The sequence below is a fragment of the Theropithecus gelada genome, chromosome 6 (genome assembly GCF_003255815.1).
Source record: "Theropithecus gelada isolate Dixy chromosome 6, Tgel_1.0, whole genome shotgun sequence".
NCBI classification, from domain to species: Eukaryota; Metazoa; Chordata; class Mammalia; order Primates; family Cercopithecidae; genus Theropithecus; species Theropithecus gelada.
In genome coordinates this window covers 177633220-177654656 of record NC_037673.1, presented here as the reverse complement: position 1 = coordinate 177654656, position 21437 = coordinate 177633220, and the positions used below count along the sequence as shown (strand labels likewise).

At 37.1% G+C, this 21437-nt stretch overlaps 1 pseudogene; it reads left to right on the top strand.

Moving 5' to 3' along the window:
• The window catches only part of LOC112627128, a 75214-nt pseudogene that overhangs the window by 24953 nt on the left and 28824 nt on the right, over nt 1–21437 (top strand).

Genomic DNA, 21437 nt, shown 5'->3' with positions numbered 1-21437 from the left:
GATAAACATGTAGTGTGGGAATCATATTTTAACAAAGCTGTTTTAATAAAAAACTAAAAAATGTGTTTACTGTATCAGCTTGGAAACATACCTTGTTTCCAGGAAATAAAAGGTAGAGCTGACAGATGCTTTCTTTGAGTAAAGACATTGTCACCTATGAAATTGTAGTAGCTACAGAGTAATGTTCATAAGCTATGTAATCTTATGCTGCTGAAATAACAAATTTAATGTCTTTATGTTGCCACATTTTAAGACCACAATGAAGCAGATAAATGGAAATGCTTGTACCTGAAATAAATATTTTGAAATTAAGATTCAATTAAATGAGCCACTTTGACACTTAATTCTAGATTTCCCAGATGAACTGAAGTATGTTGCTGTGTCTTGTGGTGCTTTTCCTTCAGTGGCTCTTTTATGTATTTTAGTTAGTATAACTTTATTTTGACTCATATTAATGTGACTTAAGTCTGAAAATATGTCAGTCTCACATTATTTTTCTGACCACTTAATATTTGAAAGACATCTACTTATAAAATCACAATTTGGAATAAATGTGGTAAATTTTAGCAAAAAATATTTGATTTAATGTTCCCACTGGTAGGTATTTATAATTTACCTTGAATATTTTTTATTAATAATTAGCTCATAATTTACATTTTAAGTCTCAATGACTATCATTTGGATATAACTTTGTTCAGTACAAAGATACTTGTAGCGGTCTGTGATTTGTGAGTTTGACATTGAATCCCCATTTTCAGAGTAATGCGGGGTGGCAGAGTTCACGTAGAGTGGGAATGAAGTGAATACGGGACAGAGTTGTAGGAGCTGAGGTCAGGGAGGGAAGTAGAGGCCATGTTACCTAGGACCTTGAAGGCCATTGGAATTTTACTTTTATTCTGAGAAATCTGTTGGAAGGATTTGAACAGGCGACTGAAGGTGTGAGGAACTCAGGTTGAGTTGGTCTGAGATGAATGAATAGCAGGCTGAATCAATCTGTCTTGTAAGAGAATACCACTTTGGCAGGAAGATAACACCTCTGTGTTCCTCATGAATTCAGTAATAAAGGAGAATGTGTACAAATGAGGAAAAGAAAGTGAATCTATGTGTGTGGTAATAATTTCCAAAGTATGCATATTAGAGTTAAATATTAATTTAATAATGCAATTTATAAAATTAGTAACAAAAATATTTTATCAGGTGACTCTAAGGCAACTTCAAGAACAACTGGCCAGTCACCTTAAAAATTTCGTATGTCAGAGTCTCCACTGGAAGATACATCACATTGTCATCTTAATTTGGATGAGACACGGGCTTCAAAGAAGAAATTATTTCAAGTAGGAAGTCAAGTATGTATGGAATTTAACATGTCTATAGTTAATCTGTAGCTGGTTGAATAATATAAACTCTTTTAGGATACTAATTTCAGTGGACAGATTGATTTTGTATTTTCATTATAATTAATTATTACCATTTTATTACCTTTATAACGTACTTATTTCTTAAACTCTGGCTTTTATTCTGCCATTCTGAAAAATAATTGCATACCTTTTATAATATTTTCTCTTGGGAAAGTTGAGAATTATACATCATTCCTCACAGCAAATTGACTTTTTTCCTGTTAAACAGTATTTTTAGATAGTTTCCTTATTGCCTTGGTGAGGCAAGCCAGATTAAGTCAGAGGAGAATGTTTAATGGAATGTTCCAGAAAGTTTTCTTATTTCTTCACTTTTGTGAATGGACACAGAAGCTGTTCCTATTCATTTCATAGGTTCTAGGTTAACTTGTACAGAAAAGCCATCATACTGTTCTTTGAAATGCAGATGCTTTAGGTTAATTTACAAACTACTTGAAAAGTTAGGCATTGCCTTCATCTCCCTTTCATTTAAAATATACTGCAATGGCACAGAAATATTCAGATCTGATAGAGTATGTACATCCAAAATAGGGAGTTGAGAAAATTATCTTGATCCTACCATTGGATTTTAAAAACAGTTTCACTGAGAGAGAATTCATATGTCAGATAGTTCAACCATCTAAAATGTACAACTCAGTGTCTGTTAGTATATTCACAGCATTGTGTAACCATCACCACATTCAATGCTAGAACATTTTCACCACTCTGAAAAGCAACCCCACATCTCTTAGCCATGATTGCAATCCTTCTCCATGTCTCTCCACCTACCCCAGTTGCAGACAACCACCATCTGCTTTTGTCTCCAAAGATTTGCATGGTCTGCATATTTTATATAAATAGAGTCATACAATATGAAGTCCTTTCTGACTGGCTCTTTCACTTAGCATAATGTTTTCAGAATTTTATCCATGTTGTAGCCCATATCAGTAGTTTATTTCTTCTTATTGTCAAATAATAGTCTATTTCATGGCTACACCAGTTTTCCATTCATTCATCAGCCGATGGACCTTTAGGTTGTTTCCACTTTTTGGCTATTATGAAAACAGCCACTGTGAACATTCATTTACAGGTTATTATATGGACATATGTTTTTAACTCCCTGCCATTGTACTTTATCCTCAGAGTTAATCGGGCAGATTGCAGCACCAGCACCAGTTTTACCCGTGTTGCCCTTCCTGCCTTCTCAGTTCCTGCTCATCTAGCCTTATCCATTCAGACCTGGCAGGCAATCTTCTCTTCATGAAGCCTTCCCTGAGTGTTCCGACTCTCACTGACCTCATGACTCAGCACTTGTTGCCCAGTCTATGGAACAACTTAGCCCTTAATTTCACATGGCTTTAATTTTAATGGAAGATAATTTCGTCTCATCGTAAGTTTGCTTAAAGGGAAAATAATATATGACATACATGTCACCTATCCTTGTATAAATTAAAAATATTTTAGCTTGGCGGCTTTTAGCATAGAACAAAATACTTTATACTATGCAAATTATTTCTTATTTGAGACACTGACACAGTAAATCTTTTCTTCTAAGTGTATTTTTAGCACTTAAATATGAAATTAAAAATAATTAGTCTAATGGAGAACTGTTCAATCAAATGCTCATGTTTTTCTCAGTATGAAAAAAGAATCTAAATTTGCCTTCCTTCACTATATAGCCAGAACTGTATTTCTGGATGGCTGCCAGTTTGTCAGCTGAACAGTTCTGGCTGCAGCTTGTCTTACAAATGACAGTACAGCCCCTTAATCCGAGCACTCAGCAGAGTGCTCGTGAAAGCAGTGCCACAGCAACAGCTGCTGGGAGGGAATTGATTCAGAAGCCTTGATTTAGCAGTAGAGTCCAGGGTTTTCAGCTCCATGGCTCAGCCTGTCTCTGCTGATCTTGTCGGTTATGTACCACCTACTCAATCCAGGAGATGCTGTTTACATTGTAGTACATACCTGACTGTTGCCCACTGAGTCATACAGAGAGAAAAGTAAGCTACGAATTGTACGCTCCCCCTCCCCATTTGCTGCCATTTTCAGTAGTGTGAGCTATAGACCACTTCCATTGGAATGCCACCTGCCTAACACAGTTGTCAAGATATAAAAAACAGTAAAAATTATCATGCTAATAGCAAATATTATCTGTAGCTCACTATGTACCATGTACTCTTCTAAGTGCTTCTAAGCAAATCTTATCTGTAGCTCTCTATGCACCATGTACTTTTCTAAGTGCTTCTTGTGCAGTCCCTGGTTTAATCTTCCCAATATCCCAGTGAAGTAGATGGTATTATTCTACTACCTTCTGGCTTCTGTGTAGATACTGCCTCTCAAACCATTCCATGAAACACCTGGTTGGGTGAGATGGCTCATGCCAGTAATTCTAGCACTTTGGGAGGCTGAGGCAGGAACAGTGCTTGAGCCCAGGAATTTGAGACCAGCCAGCACAATATAAGTGAGACCCTGCTTCTACCAAAAAAAAAAAATTAACAGTTATCTGAGGGTGCATGCCTATAGTCCTAGCTACATTGGGAAGCTGTGGTAGGAGAGTCGCTTGAGCTCGGGATATCAAGGCTGCAGTGAGCAGTGGTTAAGCCACTGCACTCCAGCCTGGGTAACAGGGCGAGACTCTGTCTCATAAATAAAACGTTTTGTATAGATTCCCATAGAAGTGAGTCAGACATCAGGCATGGAATTATTAGCCATTTTGATGTCTGCCTTGGGAGTAAAACATTTAATAAGGGACAGCTTTAAACCATATCAATCAGTAGCCTCTAACTTCTCTAGAAAGTTCTTATTTCATTAACTTCTAAGCAAGAGACTACGTGGATTAAGACGTTTGGTGGGCATCACTTTGAGATGAAGAATCTCGATTGGGAAGAAGGGAGACCTCTACTTGACTGGAGCTTCCCAATGATATCATTGAGTGTCCCCCGGAAGAAACTTTAGAACAAGATGTTCATCATGCCGTATCTCTATGGAAAGGAAATTCTTCACAAGGAAGCAAAGGCAAACAATTGATCATCTGATTCTCATGGGAAAGTTTTCATTATAAAAGAAAAAAAAGGGCCAGGTGCAGTGGCTCACGCCTGTAATCCCAGCACTTTGGGAGGGCAAGGTAGGTGGATTACCTGAGGTCAGGAGTTCAAGAACAGCCTGGCCAATATGGTGAAACCTTGTCTCTACTAAAAATATAAAAATTAACCAGGAATGATGGTGTGCACCTGTAGTCCCAGCTACTTGGGAGGCTGAGGCAGGAGAATTACTTGAACCCAGGAGGTGGAAGTTGCAATAAGCTGAGATGGTGCCACTGCACTCCAGCCTGGATAACAGCGTGTGACTCCATCTCAAAAAAAAGGAAAAAAAAAAGGACAGAATATACTGGTCAATATCCTAAGGGCAAGACAAGCCCCCTTCGAGATTAGAAAATAATACTATATGCAAAGTAACATCAATAACAATCAACATAAAATAGACATGATTCACTACAAAGGTAATCTGCACCAAGTAGCAACGTATGAGTGTGTGGTTGAGAATATTGTCTATAATATGTGTACTAGAAAGAAGAGGCCTCAAGAAGCAGTTCAGAGCTGGAAATGTAGATTAGGGAATCTGGGTCAAAATTTTGAGATTCTAGGAGTCCTAAGAGAATTTAAAAGTGGAATAGCAGCTGGGTGTGGTTGCTCACACCTGTAATTGCAGCACTCTGGGAGGCCGAGGTGGGCAGATCACGAGGTCAGGAGTTCAAGACCAGCCTGGCCAACATAGTGATACGTGTCTCTACTAAAAATACAAAAAATTAGCCAAGTGTCGTGACGGGGACCTGTAATCCCAGCTACTTAGGAGGCTGAGGCAGGAGAATCACTTGAACCCCGGAGGCAGAGGTTGCAGTGAGCGGAGATCACACCACTGCACTCCAGTCTGGATGACAGTGCGAGACTCTGTCTCGAAAAAACAAAACAAAACAAAAAAACAGGAATAGAAAGGGATAGGACTGAACATCAGAGGTTGCTGTGTTTAGAAATAAAGTGGGGTCAGAGGAGCAGAGGGATCATTTGGTCACTACTCGCAGTTGCTACTGAGTAAAGCAGGATAAAGTCCTTCGTGACCCTTGGACTTTTTTATTGGAATTATTTAAAAATCAGATTTTGGTATAAAAAACAGTAAGTGATGAAAAATAGATCTCTGGATGAGACCATGTGTCACAGAGTCCAATGGAAGGAAAGAAACAGGATAATAGAAAATCTACAAAAAGTAGACAAAAGTTATGTTTTTATTATAGAAGAAAAACTTTATTTAAAGAGAAATGATTAAGAGAAAGGGAAAAACTGAAACCTGTGGGTGAATACTAACAGAGAATGAGAATATTTAGATCAGCCTGAAGACAGACGAGGATAAAAAATATAATGGGAACTAGATAAGAAGAGTTTTCTAAAAATCATCTTAGTAAGATGTAATTTAACAAAACTTGGAATATCTTAAAACTATTAATGACAATGTTTCTAAAGCATCTTTAAAAACTCAAATGTAAATATAACTACCCTTAAATTTTTTACTAATCCTTAGTATCTTATGTGTAAACACCCTCATTTTAACAAACATTTTTAGCAGTTTAAATTTCAGGAAAGATGATGAAAGTATGAATCATTTTTAGCTGTTTTACAAAAAGTGGCTATTTTTGAAATCTGTCCTTATTGGCATCAGGTTTACAAAATGTACTTTATACACCTGCCTAAATACATATTACTCATCAACTTACGAGAAATAACATTTTTAAGATAGAAGAGGGTCTCTAGATTTTACAAAAATAATTTTAAACACTTTCTTTTTCAAGCCTGAAGAAGAAAATGAAGAATTAAGAAAATTTTTTGAGTTAATATCATCACTGGAGTATAATGTGGATCAAATAAGGAAGAAAAATCATGAATTAGGAGAAGAGGCAACTGGGTATGGTTTTCATATTATAGAACATTTTAATCATTTATTAATTGATTTAACTCTAATTTTACTTGACTAAAACCTAGATACAAATTCATTTTATGTCTGCATTTTCATAATTAAACGAAATCTATTTTAAAATGTATTTCAGAAACTCACAACACAACATTATAGGCATGTGAGTCATGGGGGCAGGAGTCAGCTGAGCTGCTGGGGCAAGGTTGGGATGAAAAAAATTGTATTAAAAATATATGAAAAAAACACAATCTGAAATTTTTTTGAATGCGAAAATACTACACTTTTTTTTTTTTTTTTTTTTTTTTTTTTTTTTTTTTTTTGAGACAGAGTCTGACTCTGTCATCCAGGCTGGAGTGCAAATAGTGCATTCTCTGCTCACTGCAACCTCCATCTCCTGGGTTCAAGCGATTCTCTGACCTCAGCCTCCTGCGTAGCTGGGATTACAGGTATGCACCACCACACCTGGCTAATTTTTGTATTTTTAATAGAGACAGAGTTTCACCATGTTGTTCAGGCTGGTCTCAAACTCCTGACCTTGTGAGCCACCCATCTTGGCCTCGCAAAGTTGGCATGAGCCACCGCACCCGGCCACTTATTCTTTAATGATTTTGAAAACAATAATGACAAAGCCTTGGACATATAATGTCAAAACTGCACTCTTCATTATCTCGTTTGAATTTTCATTTCTGAAGATATTTTTGCTGTCTTTGGTCATCTTCCTTTTGCAGTATCCTTCTCTGCTGCATTCAGATTCTTTAAAGAAGACCTATTCGTGTCATTCTTTAACATCAAAATTTATCTTGATATGTAGCTTGTATTTTGTTTCTGCTGCTTTCTCTTTCAGATATAAAACATATCATGGAAATTTACTCATTTTACATGGGTCTCTCTGTTGTATACATGAAGTATACATGTTATTAAACTTACACAAATAAATTATATATATATATATAACTTACAAGTAAGAGTAAAATGAGCATTCATGTTTTGATCACAGATTTTTTTAAAAAAATGGAATGTGTCTTTGAAGCCCTGAACACAGATACTTTTCTGTTTATTTACTGAGCACTTAAGTTGGTTTTCTGATTCTAATCAACATTTTTCTGTCGTTGTCTTTCTCTACATGGTTCTGCATATCTTTCATTTTGTTGACATTTTGTCAGGAAAGATCTCTAGATCTCTTCGTCAAAGTCTTTAACCCTGCCCCGTTCCTTTTTTCTAAAACTACCTGTTTCCTTTTTCTCCTCAAATCAGATATTAAAGATGTTTTTCTTCTCTTTTTCTGCACTGAATGATCTCCTTGATGCTTTTTGGGTGTACTTTTTTTTTCTTCTTATAGACCGTGGTCAATGGGTATCAAAATGTATTTTTGTGTCTTTTTCAAACATATATGTTTTACTTCTTTATCTTGGTTACTCATCTCTGAATTATGGCTTATATTTAGTAATAGATTATTTTATCTTAGCATACCAAAATGGATATGAATAGTTTATTTATAAAAAACTGTATGGTTAGGCCAGGCGTCGTGGCTCATGCCTGAAATCCCTGCACTTTGGGAGGCCAAGATGGGTAGATCATTTGAGATCAGGAGTTTGAGACCAGCCTGAATAACATGGTGAAAATCCATCTCTACTAAAACTACAAAATTAGCCAGGTGTGCTGGTACATGCCTGTAATCCCAGCTACTTGGGAAGCTGAGGCAGGATAATCATTTGAACCCAGGAGACAGAGGCTGCAGTGAGCCGAGATCGCACCATTGCACTTCAGCCTGGGCAATAAGAGTGAAATTCAATCTCAAAAAAAAAAAACAAAAAAAACCCAAAAAAACTGTATGGTTATAATATCACTTTACCTGCCATATATGCCATAAAACTGTTCTTCATATTATTTATCTAAGATTATAATTTCATATAGAATGCTTTCAAACTGTGTTCAGCTGAAACTGAGAGGCTCATAGTTTATAGATTTGTTTCATTGATATGCTGTAACATAATATCTGTTTAAACATTCAATATTTACTCTTAAAAATACTTGACTTACTAATTCTGTACATTTCTGCAGATATAAGAAATGCCTAGAAATGACAATAAATATGTTTAATGTGTTTGTAAATGAAGACTTCAGTTTCCATGAAGACTTAAAAACAGCTCAACTGAAAATGGATATTCTGGTTAAGAAGCTAAAACATCAGGTAATTTTCTTAAAAACATTTTTTTTTATCTTAAGGTAAAGGTACCTAGATATTAAGCCCTGCATGCTTTTGCTATTAATCTTGATGCTCTCCCTTCCAACCCCAACAGGCCCCAGTGTTTGTTGTTCCCCTCCCCAAGTCCATGTGTTCTCATCATTCAGCTTCCACTTGTAAGTGAGAAGATGCAGTGTTTGTTTTTTTGTTCTTGCGTTAGCTTGCTGAGGATAACAACTTCAAGTTCATCCATGTCCCTGCAAAGAGCAAGATCTCATTCGTTTTTATGGCTCCATGGTATTCCAAGATGTATATATACCACATTTTCTTTATCCTGTCTGTCATTGATGGACATCTGGGTTGATTCCATGTCTTTGCTGTTGTGAATGGTGCTGCAAAGAACATACAAATGCATGTATCTTTATAATAGAATAACTTATATTCCAACATAAGGTAATTTTAAATCAGTTTTGGAATTAAAAATTATGTAATTTTGGGAAATATTCATGATGGAAAAACCCAAATTCTGCCAAAATATGTTTAAGGTTTATTCTGAGCCAATATGGTGACTGTGGCCCTGGGTTACATAGTCTCAAGAGATCCTGAGAATGTTTCATGAGACAGTCACATTACAGTTTGGTTTTGTACATTGCCAGCAGACAGAAGTTGTAGGGAAAATTGTACATCAATATGAGGAAGGCAGACATTGGTTCAGCCTGAAAGTGGGACATCAAAAAGGAGGGGCTAACAAGTCATATGTGGGTTTTGGGGATTCTTTAGGTGACAATTGGTAAAGAAAATCTGTTCTCTAAAACTGGAAATAGGTAGAAAGGGAGGCCTTAATTAAGATAAGGTGGTTATGGAGGCCAAGGTTCTTATTATGTAGATGAAGCCTCATAGCTGGCAGCCCTCAGAGAAAACAGAGGGCAAATATATCTTTTCAGATTTTGAATGCATCAGGCTCGTAATCTTCCCTAAATCTAGGAAGATCTAAAAGGGGAGAGTTTGGGCTACATTAATGAAGACTTCTTACAGATGCAATTTCCCCCACAGAAGACAGCTTTGTACGGCCATTTCAAATCTCTTGGCTCAGCAGCAGCCATTTCAAAACATGTCAAAAAATATATTTGGGGGTAAATATTTTTATTTCCTTCAGCTTCTGCTATCTGTGATGTTGTACCAGAATCAGGTTAGAAAGTAAGCCACATTATGAGTTAATAAAACCCATCTAATGAGATTTTATAGTTTGAAGGGTGTGATTCTCAGACCCTTTAGATATAAATTGGAGCAAAAGAAAACAAGGTCTTATTCCTCAACATAAATCTCTCAGTGCTTTAAGCAGTGAAAGAAAGATTTTTCATTTAATTTTACAGATTTGATACTAATGAAAAGGATAGTTTTAAAATATATTTTTCTATAAATATAAAATATAAAAATATAAGTATTTATATATTTATATTTAATATAAATATATTTTTATTTTTATTTTTATAAATATAAAATATTTATATTTTTATAAATATAAAATATAAAAATATAAATATAAAAAGGACAGGTTTTTGATTCTCTTATGTCTTGAACCCTGGCCAGTTATCTGAAACCAAGCAGTACACGTCTCCAGATCACTAGTACCAAATAAATTTGGGGGCATAACAGGTTTATTGAGAAATAATTAACACACCATGCAATTCATTCATTTAAAATATACAATTCATTCACTTTTACTATTTTCAGAGTTACACAATCATCATTACAATCAAGTTTAGAACATTTTCATCACCCTATAAAGAAACCTCACATCATTTAGCCATCTTTGCTGGTTTCCCCTTCCTCCCTCAGCCCTAGGGAACCACCCACCTTCTTTGTATAGATTTTCCTATGAGCCCCTGAAATAAAAAGCAAGTGGTCTACTGTGACTGGCTTATTTTACTTAGCATAATTTTTCATGCTCCATCTGTGTTGTAGCAGGTATTAAAGCAGGGTTTTTGCTCCTTAGTTCAGCTAAGTCCAGGTTCTTGTCTCCCGATCAGAAAAAAATTAGGCACGTGAACACATTGAAGGATGAGGAGGACAAAATTTATTAAGTGAAAGGAAAGCTCTCAGCAAAAAGAGAGGTCCTGCAAACAGGTTTCCACCTCACAACTGAATACCAGGACCACCCACCACACATGAGCTGAAGAGGCCAGGTTCCTCTTCTGCATAAGGTGTGAATTCCTGCTGGCTCCACCCCATTCCCCCAGTGCATGTGGGCCTCCATTCCACTGCTGGCATGTCCAGGCAAGACCCTGTGCAGGTTCCCTTAACTGCACAAAACATCTGGTGTAGACACTTGTGGGGCTGGTTGGAGATTCTCCAGGGACCCTTCCGAATCTGCCTAGGCATTTTGCTGTCTCCTGATTCTATCAGTATCAGTACTTAATTTCTTCTTATTGCTGAGTAATACTCCATTGTATGGATACATCAAACATTTTATTTATCCATTCATCAGATGAATGGACTTTTGGGTTCTTTCCCACCCAAAGGTTATGGACCTTTGGGTTCTTTCCACTCTTTGACTCTTATTAATAATGCCACTGTAAATGTTTATGTATGAATTTCTGTGTTTGCATTTGTTTTTATTTTTCTGGAGTATATACTTATGACTGGAATTTCTGGGTCATATGGTAACTTCATGCTTAACCTTTTGAGGAGCTGCCAGTTTGTTTTCCAAAGTGACTGCACCACTTTACCTCCCCAGCAGCATTGGGTAAGAGTTTTAATGTCTTTACATTTTTCCTAACACTTACTTTCTCTTTTTTATTGAACAAATATTTCATCCTGTGTCATGAAGTGATGCCACAAGGTGGTTTTGATTTACATTTTCCTAATGACTAATTGTATTACGCATCTATTAATGTGCTTATTATTCATCTTTACGTCTTCTTTGTAGAAATATGTATTCAAAATCTTTGCCCATTTTAAAAATTTTATCTTGTTATTTATGAATTGCAAGGGTTCTTCATATATATATCCTATATATGTAAGTCCCTGATCAGATATATGCTTTTCAAATATTGTTTCTGTTCAGTGGCTTGCCTTTTCACTTCTTGACACTGTCTTCTCAGGCACAGGAGTTTTCAATTTTGAAGTCCATTGAATCCTTTTTTTTTTGGAGTCATATGCAGTCACAAAGATTTACGCCAATGTTTTCTTCTCAGAGTTTTATAGTTTTAGCTGTTACAGTTAATTGTTTTATTTCGAGTTTATTTTTAAATATGATATTTGGTGAGAGTCCAACTTTATTTTTTGCATATGGATACCCAGTTGTCCCAGCACTGTTTGTTGAAAGGACTATTCTTTTCCCATTTTGTTCTTTTGTTAGCCTCGTATAAAATCAATTGATTGTAAATGTGCAGGTTTATTTTTAGATTATCAATTCTTAGTTTATGTCTATTCTTATACCAGGCCAAATCAAATTTAATGAGAGGTTTTTTCCAATCATGTTGCATATTACCAGTTGCTTAATGTCGTAATAAAAATTAAATGTAGCGGAATATCTTTAATGTCACCCTTTGTGTCTCAAAGGGGTCTGTGGCCAGCTTATACCTTACTTATTCTAAGACATGATGGGAAGTCTGGCTTATAAGACAGTTTATTTCTTTTTTTTCTCCATTCAAACCTTTAATCTCTTATCCAGTGCCTCCCTCTATAGTTTTATTTTCAGTAAATTTTGGTCCCAGAATGTGCTGACATAGTCTACTATATAGTGCATTATGTTTTACTAACTCATTATAATTCATAGAATCTTTCATAGATGTTTACCATCCAGGAAGTATGAGCTCCCAGCTTTCCTCAGTGGAAACCAAGTGAAGTCATCATCTTTCAGCTCGCAGATCCTCTTTCCACCTGGTAGCTGGTTTTCTTGTGTAGCACTGTGGCTAATTATATTATTGGTGTAGATCTTGCATTCTCAGAAACCACAGCTCCCTGTGTTGACCTTTTTTCACTGAAACAGAGATGCACAGCTCTGCCTTCCAGCTCAGTAGAAGATTCTTGGAATAAACAGTTTAGTGCGTTCCAAGAAAATCATCACCCACGTGTTTGATGTTGATGCTTGCCACTGGCTGGAACCTTGGTTGGGGCAGGCAGCATGAACACTGACACTGACACTCCTAAAGTTTTAGGAGTGCAGCACTTAAAAATCAGGTAATGTTCAGGCAATTTATCAGAGACAAATAGTGGATTAGTATTTTGAATTTCAAAATTTCAGAGTCAAGTTATGTGTTATAGAGAAGCATTGTGGTATAACATAGAGATGGGATGGTCTTAACTTCTCCATACAAACAAGCTTGAAGTAAGGTAAAGAAGAAATTGCATATGATTTCTTAACCCTCAAAGCACACTGTGTTTATTTTACTTCTGTGAAGATTAAAAATAATTCCATAATGTTCTCCTTATTTCCTCACCAAGAAAAGGAAAATGAAAATTGAATACTAGATTGCTTAATAAATACTCAAAGCTTCTTCTTTTAGAATTTTCATTAATTGAAATCAGGTAAATGATTTTGGTTATGTAACCAAGTATTTCTAGTTGTTTTTCAAATCATGTATCTTCTTGCTTTCCAGTCTTATTTCCTAACTTGAGGGGAAATTGTAAGGAGACCCCTTGTTATCAGAGTTCATAACTTAAGGGAGTTTTAGGAAAAGTTCCTCCAAAATTTACTGAAAATAAAACTATAGAGGGAGGCACTAGGTAAGAGACTAAAGGTTTGAATGGAGAAAAAAAGAAATAAACTGTGTCTTATAAGTCTGACTTCCCATCATATCTTAGAATAAGTAAGGTATAAGCTGGCCACAGACCCCTTTGAGACACAAAGGGTGAAGTTAAAGATATTCCACTACATTTAATTTTTATTATGACATTTGAAAACTGGTAATTGTTTTTTTTAAACAAGTTTTTTTAAAACTTATTTTTCTAACCATTACCCAGAGTTTGTGGCTTAAAAGAAAAACATTTATGTTGTTCATAAACCTGTGGTTTGGAAAAAGTTCTGCCAGGACAGCTTGTCTGCTCCCCTCAGCTTCCCTAGGAACAGCTGATCAGTTGGGGAAATGGATCGTCTGAAGCTTTGCTCACCCACGTGTTTGCTGTTGATGCTGGCCATTGGCTGGAACCTTGGTGGGGGCAGGCAGCATGAACACTGACACTGGCACTCTCGGGCTCTCTTTGAGGCCTGAGCTCTCTCACAATCTGGGGGCTGGGTTCAAAGGGAAAGCAACCTGAGATAGAAGAAGCTACGTGGTATCCCTTTTACTGAATTCTATTCATTAGAAGGAAGCCAGTAAGGTTGACCCATATTCTCTTTTTTTAATGGGATGAATATAGGTTCTCTTTTGTTTTAATTAACATGTATACACATAATTATGGGCTATAGAGTGATATTTTGATTCATGTATATAGTGTGTAATGATCAAGCTAACTAGCATATTTACTACTTTAACCATTTTTCATTTCTTCGCATTGTGAACATTCAAAATCTTCTAGCTTGTTAAAAATATACAATAAATCATAGTTAACCATATTCACCCTACAATGCCACAGAACACCAGAACCTGTTCCTCTCATCTATTCTGTAACCATTAACCAGCCTCCCCTTTCCTACTTCTATGAGCTTTTTTCTTCTTGTTAAGAGACAAGGTCTTGCTAGTGTAGTCTGGGCTCTGGGAACTGTAGTCACCCAGACTAGAGACAGTGGCTTGATCGTAGCTCACTGCAGCCTCAAACTCTTGAGCTTATGTGATCCTCCCACCTCAGCCTCCCACCTCCACCTCAGCAGCTAGGATTATGGGCATGCACCATTGCAACTGTCTGATTTTTTACTTTGTAGAGATGTCTCCCTATGTTGCTCAGGCTGCTCTAGAACTTTTGGCCTCAAGTGATTCTCCTGCCTTGGTCTTTCAAAGTGCTAGAAAATTACAGGCATCAGCCATGTTGCCCAGACCTCAATTTTTCTTTAGCTCCCACACATGAGTGAGAATATGCAGTATTTATTTTTCTGTGTCTGCACTTAATATAACATCCTCCAGACTGATCCACATGGCCACGGATAACAAGATTTCATTCCTTTATATGGTGAATAGTATTCCATTGTGTATGTGTACCACAATTTTTTGTTCATTAATTTGTTGATGGATATGTAGGTTGATTCCATACATTAGCTGTTGTGAATAGTGCTACAATAAACATACGAGTACAGATATTGTTTTGACCTATTATTTTCTTTTCTGTTGCCTGAATGCCCAGTAGTGGGGTGGCTGGATCCCTCAGCGGTTCCATTATTAGTTTTTTGAGAAAACCTCATGTTGTTTTCTATAGTGTCTGCACTAATTTACCTTCCTACCAACAGCATATAAGAGTTTAGTGTTCTCTGAAACTTCCCAGCATTTGTTATTTTTTGTCTTTCCAATGATAGCCATTTATTCAAACTGGAGCAAGATTATATCACGTTGTAGGTTATTATAATTATAATTGCTTACAACAGGCATGCTCTCACACATCTTCAGTGTTAACACACTGTTTAGTGGGTAATTTGGTTTACTCTCAGGGCAACTTTTTAAAAAATGCAAGTCATTAAGAGTTATTTAAGGAAAAGTGAAATACTAAGCATTTGTCTTTGCTATCTTTACAGATCAAATATGAAAATAGCAGTGATCAGCACCAAGCTCCTTCTGGAGAAAGAGCATGTGAAATCTTTTCTTAGCACTCTTCCTATGAGGCCAGGACTCAACAGAAAATACATTCCTCAAACACCCATAAGAATTCCTACTTCAAACCCACAGACTTCAAATACCTGCAAGAACTATTTAACTGAGGTTAGTCATATTACAGTTTCTCTTTTGTGCTTCATTTCTCTAATATAATTCTTGTTTTTAATTTGGTGAAATACTGAGTTCTTCTGTTGACTTATGCATGTTAAGTAAAGATCATAATTAGCTGTGTTAACACAGAAAGGAAATGGGAACTTTACATTTTTTAATTCCCTGGAGCTCTCATTTTCAACAGATACCCATTTGCTAACTTTATTCAATAAATGTGACTAAACTAACACATTAAAATTTCTTTAAAACCTGCATTTAAGTTTTAGAAATTGCATGTTATCGCCTAATAACTGAAGGTATGCTTTGAGATGCTTTGGTGTACTCTCTAATTCATTGTAATTTGGCTTTGGTGCATACCACTTCTTTTGTTCTGTTTTGTTTTGTTTTTGTTTTTGAGACAGAGTCTCACTCTGTTGCCCAGCCTGGAGTGCAGTGGTATGATCTTGGCTCACTGCAACCTCTGCCTCCCGGGTTCAAGCGATTGCTCTGACTCAGCCTCCAAAGTAGCTGGGGCTAGAGGCGCCCATCACCATGCCCAGCTAATTTTTGTATTTTTACTAGAGACGGGGTTTCACCATACTGGCCAGGCTGGTCTCAAACTCCTGACCTTGTGATCCTCCCACCTCAGCCTCCCAAAGTGCTGACATTACAGGCATGAGCCACTGCTCCTGGTCCATACCACTTTTAAAGTTTCTTTGCACCAGCCGGGCGCAGTGGCTCACACCTGTAATCCCAGCACTTTGGGAGGCCAAGGCAGGTGGATCACGAGGTCAGGAGTTTAAGACCAGCCTGGCCAAGATGGTGAAACCTTGCCTCTACTAAAAACACACACACAAAATAATAATAATAATAATAAAATTGGCCTGGTATGGTGGCAGGAGCCTGTAATGCCTGTTACTAGGGAGGCTGAGGCAGAGAACTGCTTGAACCCAGGAGGTGGAGGCTGCAGTGGGCCAAGATTGTGCCACTGCACTCCAGCCTGGGTGACAGGGTGAGACTCTGTCTCAAAAATAAAAAATAAAAAAGTTTCTTTGCACCATCTCAACTCTTCCTACCTATAATCACACGTGAATGACTGGCATCCAAACACTTAACCGTATATGAATGTTTATTATTTAATAGAATCCAAAATAAGTGCACTTTATGAATTAAACAAAACACTAAAATATTCATTTCCATTTGTATGTTAAAAACTTTGTACTTGGCCAGATGCAGTGGCTCACGCCTGTAATCCCAGCATTTTGGGAGGCCGGGGTGGGCGGATCATTTGAGGTCAGGAGCTTGAGACCAGCCTGGCCAACATGATGAAAACTGTCTCTATTAAAAATACAAAAATTAGCAAGGCGTGGTGGCAGGCATGTGTAATTCCAGCTACTGGGGAGGCTGAGGCAGGAGAATCACTAGAACCCAGGAGGCAGAGGTTGCAGTGAGCCAAGATCATACCACTGCACTATAGCCTGGGTGACAGAGGGAGACTCCATCTCAGAAAAAGAAAAAAGCGTTTTGCTTTTCTTACAGAAGAGTGCATCCTCTGACTATAAAAATCCTGGAAGAAAACCTAGGAAATACTCTTCTGGACATCACACTTGTCAATTAATTTATGGCTAAGTCCTCAAAAGCAATTGCAAGAATAACAAAAATTGACAAGTATGATCTAAATAAGCTAAAGAGCTTCTGCACAGCATGAGAAACTATCAAGGGATTAAACAGACAGCCTAAAGAATGGAAGAAAATATTCACAAACTATGCATACAGCAAAGTCCTATTATCCAAAATCCATAAGGGACCTAAATAAATCAACAAGCAAAAAATAAATAACACCATTAAAAATGGGCAAAGGACATGAACAAACACTTCTCAAAAGAACACATATAAGTGGCCAACAAACATTAACAAATGCTTACTATTGCTAATCATCAGAGAAATACCAAACAAAACATCAATGAGATACCATCTCACACCAGTCAGAACGACTTTTGTTAAAAAGTCAAAAAAAAAAAAATGTTGGGGAGGCTGTGGAGAAACGGAAACACACACCATTGGTGACAATGTAAATTAGTTCAGCTACTATGGAGAGCAGTTTGGAAATTAAGTACTAAGAACTGGATGCAGCAACCCCATTACTATAGTAGGGGTATCCCTAAAGGAAAATAAATCATTGTAACAAAAAGACGCATGCACATGTATGTTCATTGCAGCACTATTCAAAATAGTAAAGACATGGAGTCCATCTAGGTGCATCCAAGGTAGACTGAAAACCCAAGGTAGACTGGAAAATTTTACATATACCATGGAATACTACGCAGCAATAAAAAGAACAAAATCATGTCCCTTACAGCAACATGGATACAGCTGGAATCCACTATCATAAGCAAACTAACGTGGAAACCGAAACCAAATATCTCATGTTTTCACTCATATGTGGGAGCTACACATTGGGTGCACACTGTCATAAACATGGGAACAATAGACACTGAGAAATAAGAACAGGGAGGGACAGAGTGGGCCAGGGTTGAAAAACTACTTATTGGGTCCTGTGCTCACAACCTGTGTGATGGGTTCAATCGTACTCCAAACCTCAGCATCCCTCAATATACCTTTGGAAGAATCTGTGCAGCTACCACCTTAATTTAGAATACAAACTAGAAAAAAAATTTTACTATAAAAAAAAAAAGTTTACTATAAGTAGAGAATAGAAATTTCTTTTAAAGAAAAAATTTATTGAAGTAAAAAATGGATTGAATTTTTTTATTATACTTTTATGTTCTAGGGTACATGTGCACAATGTGCAGGTTTGTTACATATGTATACATGTGCCATGTTGGTTTGCTGCACCCATTAACTCGTCATTTACATTAGGTATATCTCCTAATGCTATCCCTCCTCCCTATCCCCTCCCCACAATAGGCCCCGGTGTGTGATGTTCCCCTTCCTGTGTCTAAGTGATCTCATTGTTCAATTCCCACCTATGAGTGAGAACATGTGGTGTTTGGTTTTCTGTTCTTGCGATAGTTTGCTGAGGATGGTTTCCAGCTACATCCACATCCCTACAAAGGACATGAACTCATCCTTTTTTATGGCTGCATAGCATTCCATGGTGTATATGTGCCGTATTTTCTTAATCCAGTCTGTCATGGATGGATATTTGGGTTGATTCCAAGTCTTTGCTATTGTGAATAGTGCTGCAATAAACATACATGTGCATGTGTCTTTATAGCAGCATGATTTATAATCCTTTGGGTATATACCCAGTAATGGATGGCTGGGTCAAATGGTATTTCCAGTTCTAGATCCTTGAGGAATCGCCACACTGTTTTCCACAATGGTTGAACTAGTTTACAGTCCCACCAACAATGTAAAAGTGTTACTATTTCTCCACATCCTCTCCAGCACCTGTTGTTTCCTGATTTTTTAATGATTGCCATTCTAACTGGTGTGAGATGGTATCTCATTGTGGTTTTGATTTGCATTTCCCTGATGGCCAGTGATGATGAGCATTTTTTCATGTGCCTGTTGGCTGTATGAATGTCTTCTTTTGAGAAGTGTCTGTTCATATCCTTTGCCCACTTTTTGATGGGATTGTTTTTTTCTTTCTTGTAAATTTGTTTGAGTTCTTTGTAGGTTCTGGATATTAGCCCTTTGTCAGATGAGTAGATTGCAAAAATTTTCTCCCATTCTGTAGGTTGCCTGTTCACTCTGATGGTAGTTTCTTTTGCTGTGCAGAAGCTCTTTAGTTTAATGAGATCCCATTTGTCAATTTTGGCTTTTGCTGCCGTTGCTTTTGGTGTTTTAGACATGAAGTCTTTGCCCATGCCTATGTCCTGAATGGTACTACCTAGGTGTTCCTCTAGGGTTTTTATGGTATTAGGTCTAACATTTAAGTCTCTAATCCATCCTGAATTAATTTTCGTATAAAGAGTAAGGAAAGGATCCAGTTTCAGCTTTCTACTTATGGCTAGCCAATTTTCCCAGCGCCATTTATTAAATAGGGAATCCTTTCCCCATTTCTTGTTTCTCTCAGGTTTGTCAAAGACCAGATGGCTGTAGATGTGTGGTATTATTTCTGAGGACTCTGTTCTGTTCCATTGGTCTATATTTCTGTTTTGGTACCAGTACCATGCTGTTTTGGTTACTGTAGCCTTGTAGTATAGTATGAAGTCAGATAGCGTGATGCCTCCAGCTTTGTTCTTTTGACTCAGGATTGTCTTGGAGATGCGGGCTCTTTTTTGGTTCCATATGAACTTTAAAGCAGTTTTTTTCCAATTCTGTGAAGAAACTCATTGGTAGCTTGATGGGGATGGCATTGAATCTATAAATTACCTTGTGCAGTATGGCCATTTTCACGATATTGATTCTTCCTATCCATGAGCATGGTATGTTCTTCCATTTGTTTGTGTCCTCTTTTATTTCACTGAGCAGTGGTTTGTAGTTTTCCTTGAAGAGGTCCTTTACATCCCTTGTAAGTTGCATTCCTAGGTATTTTATTCTCTTTGAAGCAATTGTGAATGGAAGTTCATTCATGATTTGGCTCTCTGTCTGTCTGTTACTGGTGTATACGAATGCTTGTGATTTTTGCACATTGATTTTGTATCCTGAGACTTTGCTGAAGTTGCTTATCAGCTTAAGGAGATTTTGGGCTGAGACAATGGGGTTTTCTAAATATACAATCATGTCATCTGCAAAGAGGGACAATTTGACTTCTTCTTTTCCTAACTGAATACCCTTGATTTCTTTCTCTTGCCTGATTGCCCTAGCCAGAACTTCCAACACTATGTTGAATAGGAGTGGTGAGAGAGGGAATCCCTGCCTTGTGCCAGTTTTCAAAGGGAATTTTTCCAGTTTTTGCCCATTCAGTATGATATTGGCTGTGGGTTTGTCATAAATAGCTCTTATTATTTTGAGGTACGTTCCATCAATACCGAATTTATTGAGCGTTTTTAGCATGAAGGGCTGTTGAATTTTGTCAAAAGCCTTTTCTGCATCTATTGAGATAATCATGTGGTTCTTGTCTTTGGTTCTGTTTATATGCTGGATTATGTTTATTGATTTGTGAATGTTGAACCAGCCTTGCATCCCAGGGATGAAGCCCACTTGATCATGGTGGATAAGCTTTTTGATGTGCTGCTGAATCCGGTTTGCCAGTATTTTATCGAGGATTTTTGCATCGATGTTCATCAGGGATATTGGTCTAAAATTCTCTTTTTTTGTTGTGTCTCTGCCAGGCTTTGGTATCAGGATGATGTTGGCCTCATAAAATGAGTTAGGGAGGATTCCCTCTTTTTCTATTGATTGGAATAGTTTCAGAAGGAATGGTACCAGCTCCTCCTTGTACCTCTGGTAGAATTCAGTTGTGAATCCATCTGGTCCTGGACTTTTTTTGGTTGGTAGGCTATAAATTTTTGCCTCAATTTCAGAGCCTGCTATTGGTCTATTCAGGGATTCAACTTCTTCCTGGTTTAGTCTTGGAAGAGTGTAAGTGTCCAGGAAATTATCCATTTCTTCTAGATTTTCTAGTTTATTTGCATAGAGGTGTTCATAGTATTCTCTGATGGTAGTTTGTATTTCTGTGGGGTCGGTGGTGATATCCCCTTTATCATTTTTTCTTGCGTCTATTTGATTCTTCTCTTTTCTTCTTTATTAGTCTTGCTAGCGGTCTGTCAATTTTGGTGATCTTTTCAAAAAACCAACTCCTGGATTCATTGATTTTTTGGAGGGTTTTTTGTGTCTCTATCTCCTTCAGTTCTGCTCTGATCTTAAGTTATTTCTTGCCTTCTGCTAGCTTTCGAATGTGTTTGCTCTTGCTTCTCTAGTTCTTTTAATTGTGATGTTAGAGTGTCAATTTTAGATCTTTCCTGCTTTCTCTTGTGGGCATTTAGTGCTATAAATTTCCCTCTACACACTGCTTTAAATGTGTCCCAGAGATTCTGGTATGTTGTATCTTTGTTCTCATTGGTTTCAAAGAACATCTTTATTTCTGCCTTCATTTCGTGATGTACCCAGTAGTCATTCAGGAGCAGGTTGTTCAGTTTCCATGTAGTTGAG